This window comes from Octopus bimaculoides, chromosome 2, assembly GCF_001194135.2.
Source record: "Octopus bimaculoides isolate UCB-OBI-ISO-001 chromosome 2, ASM119413v2, whole genome shotgun sequence".
In the NCBI taxonomy this organism is placed as follows: Eukaryota; Metazoa; Mollusca; class Cephalopoda; order Octopoda; family Octopodidae; genus Octopus; species Octopus bimaculoides.
This window is the reverse complement of record NC_068982.1, coordinates 87,537,156-87,547,800: the sequence shown is the minus strand read 5'-3', so window position 1 is coordinate 87,547,800 and position 10,645 is coordinate 87,537,156. Positions and strand designations below refer to the sequence as shown.

The window sequence follows — 10,645 nt, the reverse complement described above, 5'->3', positions numbered from 1 at the left end:
CTGTAGCTGGTCTTCTCTTGGAACAGCCCTGCTTCTCACATGAACAACTGTATGTTGGCTGCTCAAGAGTGGGCAGCAAAAAAAACCCTATTTGTATATGCTCCACAAGGGAAAACAAGGAACATTGTTTACAACGAGGTGTTATAACCACAACAGCAAGAAAGTATGTACATGATCACCTTCTTTTACAAAACTTCATTGACTTTCATATATTTATATTGATATACATATATATACGTGTGTATATACATCTCTATATATAAAGATGATGCGTAGTCTAGACGGCGTTTTTAGATTTCATTAGTCTCTTTAACCCCGGCAACGCCGGGTATTTCTGCTAGTTGATAATAAAATTGACCTGGAAATGCAGAGGAAACATGATACAGGAAAATTTGACAGTGTTCATTTGCTACAGTGGTAAATTCCAGTCGGGTTTCTATCAGAAATTGCTAAATAAGATTTAAAATTGATAAATGTATTCTCTGTAGTCATTTTAAAATAATAACATTATGTTGAAATTAGAGAACACTTTCCATTGTACCATATATAGAAACAATATACTCACATAAAATGCCATACCTACTAAAGCCCCGCTTGGAGTTAAGTATGACTTGGTTGCTTGTTCCATGTTTTTGCTAATTGTTTTAAGCACTTATATAATTTCAAGCAAACTCAGACAGCCTCTCAGTCCTCCCACTTTTGATCCAATGGAACATTCAGGGTATGACAGCAAGAGAGCCACAGCTGCACTCAGCTGACACTCCTTTCAACTGACAAGCAATGTGAAATAGTTTTATTCATGTACGTAACACACAGCAATCAAGCCTGTAACCTTATGGTCATGAACTCAACACCTAAACCACTAAGCCACATGCCTTCACATAAACACCACACACACACACATTCACATACAAATAGACATATATATATTATACACACACACATATATATACATATATGATACTTGTTTCTCTGGAGACTGTCAGAATGATGTAGATGCTTCTGATGAGAACCCAATAAGGTTCAAAAATCGATTAAGGTTCATCATTTTTCAGTCTGTGGAGAAATAGCTAAAATTTGCCCGGTTAATAATTATACCATATGTTACATATATATGTATGTATGTATGTATAGCATGAGAGTTAATTATTTGGCTCAAACAATGAAAAGACTAAATAGTCTGTCCTTAGATTCTTGCAGTTTCTGCACCTTAGACAGAACCACTATCTAAGTGGCATCCAAAGTTGGATACAGTTGTTAGGAAATTGTTATAGTGGAAGTGAAAATCAAAAAAAAAAAAAGCTATAGTTAAATCTTAGTAACTGGGCATGAGAAAAAAAGCCGTAAGAAAAGTATATTTAAAACTTGGTATATTTAAGAAAAAAGACAACAAAACTGTCTTTTCTGATAAAAAAAAAATGAAACAACACAAGACAATAAATAGTACAATGAGTGTGACACTAAAAGGGAAAGCGAATAAATAATTTGGTCCTCGGATGAAGTCTTTTCTTGAGCAAATAATGGAGACCACAGAAGTGTGCTCACTAATTGAGTAGTAAGGAGAATGAAGGTACGGCCAAAGCTGAAGCGAAGAGTTGGCAGCTAGGAACAAAAAGGGACAAAGTAGAAAGTGAGAAAAAAGGAAATGAGAGTGGTGGGGTAAGGTCACAACAATTTGAACAACATTATGACATAGAAAGTGAACTAGTGGGCACCAATATCATAAATGGAAGAAACTTAGCATAATGAGAACACATATGAGATAGCATAAATGAAAAGCTACCTCTGATCAGCTGTCTCTCTCTAACAACTCTCAGTTTTGATGCCTTAGATAGAACTGCTGCTTTCCTGGTGTCAACAATCATCGGATGCAATTGCCAGGAGATTGTTATAGTGGAGACAAGACAAAAAAAGTGTTTCCCATTATTCTTACCAAAAACTTAATTTTACTTTATATAAATAGGGTTCCAATCACCTTTCTAATATTCTATGAAATTCAATCTCTAATATTAGTAAACATGACTTCATTATCTTCTGACAGCACATATTCATTCATACTTTTCATGATTACAATGAAGCTCTTTGAAACAAATAAAATATGATTTACTATCCATCCTAATGTTCCAAAATATAAAACTAGACCAAGAAATGCTTTGTCATATAACTTAAATTTTATTTTTATCATAAAAATGAATATTGAAAAAAAAAGGTTTTTCCCATACTTTTTTTTTTTTCCTTACATTGCTCCAAACTATTTTCTTCTCAATTTCAGTTTGTGTTAAAGTACAACTTGTATTAGTAACAAGTCAACTAGATTGACTGAGAATAAAGTTGAGAATTGTCATCTTCACATTTGTTTTCCCATTCAAGCGGATAAAAAAAATTTTTTTTAATTAAAATTTCACAAGCTTTTCCTAGTACATTTTATTTTTAAAATAATCAAGCCTAAGTGTATTTAAGATTAAATTGTTTATTCTAGAACATTCTTTTCCATACATTCATAATTCCTTTTGCTTGAATTTGACTTGTAAATTGTGCTTAAGTAAGAAATTACTCATCAATTTCAGGATTTGCATGGCTTAAATGAAAGGTTTAAAATATTCAAATTTTGTTGATAATCCTCTAATATTTGCTTTGTAACTCTTTATCTACAAACAGATAATTTCCAGAATTTTATTTTTCAGAACAGCTGAATCATTCATCACCATTTTTGCTTTCATTTTGGGAAGATTTATATTTTTATATTTTTTAGTTATTTCCCTTGGGCCAAAAGACTGTTTTCATATGTTTTTGTGGGGTTTTTTCTTCCTATTTTTTTTTTATATTTCCATATACATATATCATTTCTTTTATTCTCTTCTCAACTGGCAGATCTCTCTCTTCTCTTCTCCCCACTTATTCTTCTACCAACAGTTATAATGTCAACCAATAAGATACATTTATTCAATTTTATGCAAAGCTTCTTGTATTCAAACATCTCCACTGCACATTTTTTAAATGCCAGTTTTTTTCCATTTTTCATAATCATCTGGCAGTTGGAAATTTAGAAACTCAGCATAGGATTTGTGAAGATTCAACTTCCAGTGAATATATTATTCAGCTCTACGTTTAACATTCTCTTCTCTCTTCACACTTTAATGTTCCACAGGCATGGCTGTGTGGTTAAGAAGCTTACTTTGCAACCGTGTGGTTTAGGGATCAGTCTCATTGTGCAGCTCCTTGGGCATGTGTTTTTTTCTTTTGTAACCTCAGCTGACTGTTGCTTTCTAAGTGAATCGGGTTGACAAAAACTGTGTGGAAGCCTGTCATATACATGTGTGTGTGTGTGTGTTTAGTGAAAGAGACCCATGGGATAAGATATCAAACTTAAAAAGTAAGCACTGGGATTAATTTGTTCAACTATACCCTTTAAAGTGGTGCCCCAGTGACTGAAACAAGTAGAAGATAAAAAAATTAAAAGATGTATATACCCTAGGTCTGCCCTGATAGAGTAGACCTGTGACTAAAGTCATTCCAACCATGAACATCTAATCTTTTTGTATGTCAGGTCTATGTTCTCTTTCTTTAATAGTATATATTTAGAGAATATATATACGTGAATAAAACAGTCTTATAAGTATTATGTCTGAAGAACTAACAGATTGGATGGTCACTACTGGAGTGCCTTTGATCGTAAGTCTGTCATCAATCTTGACTTTGGACTAAACAACAATTGTTTTTCTTTCAAAGTGACAGATGTCCCAAAAAGATAATTATATTATCAATTAAATGCCAAAATGTTAATTTGAAATAAATAAATAAAAAGTCCACATGAGTGAGCCTGCTGTTTTTTCCTATCCCAAAAATCTGTAGTTATAATAAAGTTTTGTGAGGTTTTTTTAATTGAATTAATTAGTTAAACAAAATGAAAAGAAGTGGCATTTGTAAGTTAGACATATAAAGTTTTGTTGAAGTTCATATAAAAGCAACACAGTACATTAGTGGAATGTGAATATCAGTTATCAGCCAGAGGGTCAAATGCGATTTCATACATCATCATTGTCATCATCAACATCATTGTTTTTTATTTGCTTTCCATGTTAATATTAGTTGGACAGTTTGTTACAGTTCTCCTAGATGGGTCAAAGTACCCATGGCAGCATGGAATGTATGTGTGCTGATTGTGTTGGAAGAAGGCACTGTACCTACGGCTCTGAAAGACCAGTGAGATAGGTGACACTTGTTTGTTCTACCATCTAGGAAGTAGCCATGCTCAGTTTGCAGATAAGGAGTTCTCAAGAATTCTATACAATGTACAACTATAGGATCACAGCTAGATTGACAAGAAGGATTTTGTATGTAGAGCAGGTGCACAGAAATAGTTAGCAACAAGAGTAACTGTGAAATGAATTCTTTTAGATGCCTGAGAGGTTCCTTAGAAGTTGTCCACATCTAGGTGAGCTAATCAGTAGTGGATGTGGATGTTCAAAAAGAATGAAGTTAAAATAGTTGTGATTTTATATCAGCTGATTACAAAAGAATTTTCTCCTTAAGTGAAAGAGAGATGGTATGATGCTTGTATATGAAGTGCAATATTGTGTAGTAGCAAATTATGGACATTGAATACAGAGAATGTCTGAGGGCAGAAAAGATATTAGTGTGTGTGCGAATGATTAAACATAAAGAAGCTGAGAGAAGAATTACATATGTGATGAATGATATCTAATGTAGTGTGCAAGAATAGAGGCTGTATACAGAACATAACAGTCAGATAAAAGAACTGTTAAGTAATTCATGTGGAAGGCACCTGCAGAAAAGGAATATGTGGTAGAGGCTGATCCAAGAATGCAGTACCTCACAAAGTAGAAGACAAGGGATCACATGTAGTGAAATGCTGTGCTAAAAGAAATCTATCTAACTCATACAACCATGGAAAAAGGTATGTAAAATGATGATAGTAATGATGCTACATATGTATATATATAAACTGTTCAATATATATGTGATAAATTACCTTCTTAAATTAGGGACCACAAGCCCTTGAATATGAAACAGCTTGGCTACAACTAAAAATGCTAATTAAATGTTTCATTACATTGGTTGATTCTGTGATGTACATCTGATTCAGAGCACTCTATGAAGTGGGCCAGAAGCCAAAAATTGCATTCTCTTGGGTAATAACAATTCTGCTCAGTTTTAAGATGGCCTGATATAATTACCATTGTTATTGTGTCACTGAAGATCACTCAGTACATTGTTAACAACAATATATTGTTTGTATGGTGGCATTGTCTGTTTAACCTTGAACGCAATATCAGACTAAAGGCCAAAGCTACACTGTTCGTGGCTACAATTCAGCCTATCAGTACAAACTAAATTAACCACTTACTAAATCAAAACTGTCATGCTGGCAACCGTAAAGTAACTGACACAATGTTGTCAAAATGTGGATGTTTAAAAAAACAATTTAAATAAGATACTTCAGCATTTCAAAAATAAAAAAGATCACATTTCATGCTATCTTTTATTTGTTTGTGTGGTTAAGAAGCTCGCTTTGCAACCATGTAGCTTTAGGTTCAGTTCCACTGCACAGCACCATAAGAAAGTGTTTTCTGCTATAGTCTTGGCCAACCAGGGTCTTGGGAGTAGTTTTGATAGATGGAAACTATGTGGAAGTCAGTTGTATGTATATATGTGTGTTTTTGTCCAAACCCCCACCCATCCACTGTTTGACAACCATTGTTAGTTTGTTTGCATTGCCATAATTTAGCAGTTCGGGAATAAAGAATAATAGAATATGTACCAGACTTAAGAAATAAATATTGGTATTGATTTGTGCAACTAAAATCTATCAAGTATGACTGAAACAAGCAAAAGATAAGATTAAACTTCTGCCTGCATGAATTTGCAGTTTGTACAGAAATGAACATGGAACGGGCAAACTTTATGATAGAATTCCTTTTTGAACAGGATCCAAACGTAGAAAGTGGGATAGCAAACAAGATAAGTTTTCTATAATTTTTAAGCCAACATCATTTCTATAATTTGCAGCAAACCTGTCTTTGATATTACTTTTGTTCCAACATTTATATTGACTGCTTTTTATTCTCTTAGATAATAATGTTTTCCCAAGAATCAATCTGGTAAGAAACATACACTTTGCTTCCACACCAGTTGACCCATAGCTTTCATTAAAAGCACTCATATTCCTTTTTCATCCAAATCATTGCAATTTCCTTCACTACTTACTTTCAGTGATAACTATTTATACAATCCTATAATACTATACGCAGATTTAAAATGTTATAATATTCAGCTGATTAACAGAATTTTAACAATTATTCTTTATTGTATTTGAAAGAAGCTATTTCCACTGTTAGAAAAAGAAAAGCAAAATATATTTAGCTTTTAAATGTTCGCTGAGAGTTATGACCCCTGGGAAATATATACAGTTATGAATAACCAACACAGAAGATTATGTATATGACATCATTCTGCCTTTTAGAAATAGCAACCAAATCTCCACCAAATGATACACTACCATCTAAAATAAAAGGACAGGTCCATTAGATAATATATTCAAGGTGCATAAGACTTTAAAATGCTTCAAGATGTACAGTACCTGAATAAAAAAAAAGGTGACAGGACAGAGCTGACCTAGGCCTAAACAGCAACCACAACATACAGGTTTGGCAACTTGTTTCTCATGCAGCAATCAGAAACAGGAATATACCCTTAGACTGACTTTACTAGATTAAACCTGTATCCTCTCTTGGGATTATAACTCCAAAATTATTTTATACTAAGGCTAAAAACATTTATATACAAAAATAAGCCATACGCTCTCTTACTTGCCAGATCTTTACTACCAGGTATTTTAACCAAATGGCAGTGATACCACTGCACAAAAGAGACTGTGAAATTAATTTATTAATCATGTTATTACCTAATGTGGCAGCTGTACTTAAATGTAAGGTGTGTCTGGAAGAAGCTGTAAATGGAGAAATGTTGCACTGGATCTTGAAAATAGCATGATGATTAGAAGCTGTGAAAACATTTGTTATCTAGATGTTAAATGGAGAAAAATAGTTTGGAGTAGGTGATGATGGCAAGAGAGAGAAGTGCATGGCAGATATTTTCTTGAAACTGAATGATGCCATAATAAGTAGGGTATTGCTAACAGTAAAGGGGAAAAATTATACTGCACATGTAAGAAGCACTATATTATATGAGAGTAAGGAATGGGTAATCAACATAAATTTATGAAGAAAAATACAAATAAGAATGGTTTAGTGAATGAGTGCAGTATCACTGAGAAGAAGGAAGTCAATTTATAATTTATTCATGGATAAAAGAGGTGTTAAGAGAAAGGGAATAGGTATGAAAAGTAATGAGAGAAAGACTGCCTTTAGTATAGCCATACATATCTACACATATGTATGATTGATAATTACACAGAAAATGATATAGTTATATTGATTCTTGTATTTTTTCTGTTTAGTTGGTTAGGGTGTTTTTTCTGTGGAAATATTTGCCACACTTGTTTTCAGATTCAGCAATTTTTATGTTATATGTGCAAAAGGGAGATTTTCCTAGAGCAACTAAATTAATGAACCAAAGTTGTATCATCTATATATTCTCTGTTTTACTTCCTTTTTTTTTTTTTTTCGTATTTCCCAGGAAGCATTTGTTTTTCTGTTTGCATTATATAGTGTTTCCTATTGCAAATATTTCAGCTGTGAAGTAAAAATTGAATTTTCATTTCTTTTAGTTCATAGTTAAGCAATGTTAGATGCCTGAAGGTTACAACACAATAACTTTAGTAAGAGTTGAAGTATTGAATATGAAGTCATGTTCAATACACACTAGTTGTTGTGCTGATTAACAACACACTAGTTGTGCTCCATTCAATTTTTTCTGGTGCTTAATACTTTTTGTATTTGTTAGAATATTCATGCACAAATATGCACACACACACACACACTTATTCACATAAACATATATACACATACAGAGAAAGCAACAGAGATAAGATATTGAAAATATTTTAAAGTTATTGGAACATGCATTTGTCATCTATATTATAATTTTACAATTTAGCATAAGTCTTTTATCTTTCATGCGCAAGTCATTTAAATTACATTTTGAAAATTGTAATTAAAAAGCAATAAAAATTATCTGAATTTTATTATTATAAAATATACCCATATCTCTATAACACTTCAGTAAGAAATATGTTTAGGGGTTTCTCTGTCTGTGTGTGAGTCTGAATCTAAAGTGTTTCAGTAGTAATTGTTGGATCCTGTGGGATTTGTTTTAACCTTATTCTATTGCTCTTTCATTTATTAATATTTGTTTACTTCCTTCCCTAAACTTTTCACTTTATACATGCAGACATTAAAACACTCATTTGTACCACGTATCTTGCTAGCATGAGTAAAGCAATAATTCACAAGTAATATATTAAACTTGTTATATATATATATTTATACTAAAACATCTTTGCCAAGGCCTCTGTCCTCCTACTGCTAACCACAACAGAAATTTACTAAATAATTATTTCAAATTATGGTAGCACAAGGCCAACAATTTTAGTGTACTTTAATGGTACTTTATTTTATAGACCTCAAAAAGATTATAGGCTAAATCAACCTTAGTAGCACTTAAATTCAGAATCTAAAGAACCAAAAGAAATGGCTGCTAAACATTTTGTCCACCATAGTAACAATTCTACCAGCTCGCTGCCTTAAATTTACAAAGTAATGAAAGCTCTCTATAAATTATGTGGCATTCCAGTATTCTTTTGTACTCTAGGCACAAGGCCCAAAAATTTTGGGATGGGGACCAGTCGATTAGATCAACCCCAGTACACATCATCATCATCATCATCATCATCATCGTTTAACGTCCGCTTTCCATGCTAGCATGGGTTGTGCGATTTGACTGAGGACTCGTGGAGCCCGAAGGTTGCACCGGGCTCCAATCTGATTTGACAGTTTCTACAGCTGGATGCCCTTCCTAACACCAACCACTCCGAGAGTGTAGTAGGTGCTTTTACGTGTCACCCGCACGAAGGCCAGTCAGGTGATATTGGCTGGTATTTAATTTATCGACCCCGAAAGGATGAAAAGCAAAGTCAACCTCAGCAAAATTTGAACTCAGAATGTAAAGACAGACAAAATACCGCTAAGCATTTCACCCAGCGTGCTAACGTTTCTGCTAGTTCGCCACCTTCCGGTATTGGTAAAATACTGCCTAAATGTTTAAGGTTCACAATTCATGGTCACAGTCTCCTTCAGCAACCTCTAGCAATCATACAGCTATGTCCAACAAGTTATAGATGCTGAGAAAATATTGATTTCAAACTTTGGCACAAGGCCAGCAGTTTTGGGAGAGGGGCCAAGTTGAATTGGTATTTATATTATTGACCCTTAAAGGATGAAAGGCTAGGTCAACTTTGGTCAAATTTGAACTCAGAATGCTGAGACAGACAAAATGCCACTAAGCATCTTGCCGGGTGTGCTAATGATTCTGTCAGCCCACCACCTTAACTAAAGAGATAATATTATTTTTAATACAACCCCACCTTGAGTTTTCCATCTTTTCTATCTTAATCAAAGTCAACACTATATGTCTATATATATATCTAATAGCTATTCTATCTCAAAGTTCAAATACCAGGCAGGTTACTAGAAATCACCATCATCATAAAATGTTCCACATTGCTTTTTGGCATGGGTTGGATGGCTTGACAAAATCCAATTCCAGGCGATAACATCTATTAATTTCCTCCTTTAACTTCCTTTTAACTTGAATTACAGTTCATTATATTAAAAAAAATTTTGGTTGTTTATCATGCTATAAAGTGAGAGGTGGCACCTGACTCTCTCAATCTACCTATCGGTTTAGTAGTAGTCCTAATATGTTGGTTGATTTAATGCTACCACCAGGTCATTAGATACATTTTGTAGAGTCCATCACTGTTACATCATTTAGATCAGATTTCTTGTTCCTTCCTGCTTACATTATCTTTCTTTAAATATTCAAGAAAGACATTAGCTGCATCAATTAATTTAGTCCAAGAGTTCTTAACCCTTTAACATTGAGATTACTCTATCAAATGTAATACTTATTTATTCACATTGTTTCGAATTTATCATGCATTATCTCTTAGCTTCATGATTTTGATGGTGTGATTGTTTACTTTTAAAATGACATTGAAGTATAGGTGTAAGAGGCCAGATCTGGCCAGTTTGAATGAAAAACAGATAAAATATTTGGGTCAGATATGGTCAGTTTAAATGCCAAAGGTTAAAAAAGTTATGGGCACCTTCTCATTTTCACTGACTAACTTTTATAAAAGAAAAAAAATCAATAGTTTTAAACCAGCTTAAAATTGGCTGTCTTACAGGTAGATCAAGCTAAATCATCATCATCATCATCATCATCGTTTAACGTCCGCTTTCCATGCTAGCATGGGTTGGACGATTTGACTGAGGACTGGTGAAACCGGATGGCAACACCAGGCTCCAGTCTGATTTGGCAGAGTTTCTACAGCTGGATGCCCTTCCTAACGCCAACCACTCAGAGTGTAGTGGGTGCTTTTACGTGTCACCCGCACGAAAACGGCCACGCTCGAAATGGTGTCTTTTATGTGCCACCCGCA

At 33.7% G+C, this 10,645-nt stretch overlaps 1 protein-coding gene across 4 annotated transcripts in view; it reads left to right on the top strand.

Moving 5' to 3' along the window:
• LOC106875755 (cytosolic 5'-nucleotidase 3A) overlaps positions 1-10,645 on the top strand; it is a 58,517-nt gene that overhangs the window by 9,104 nt on the left and 38,768 nt on the right. The window lies entirely within an intron of this gene.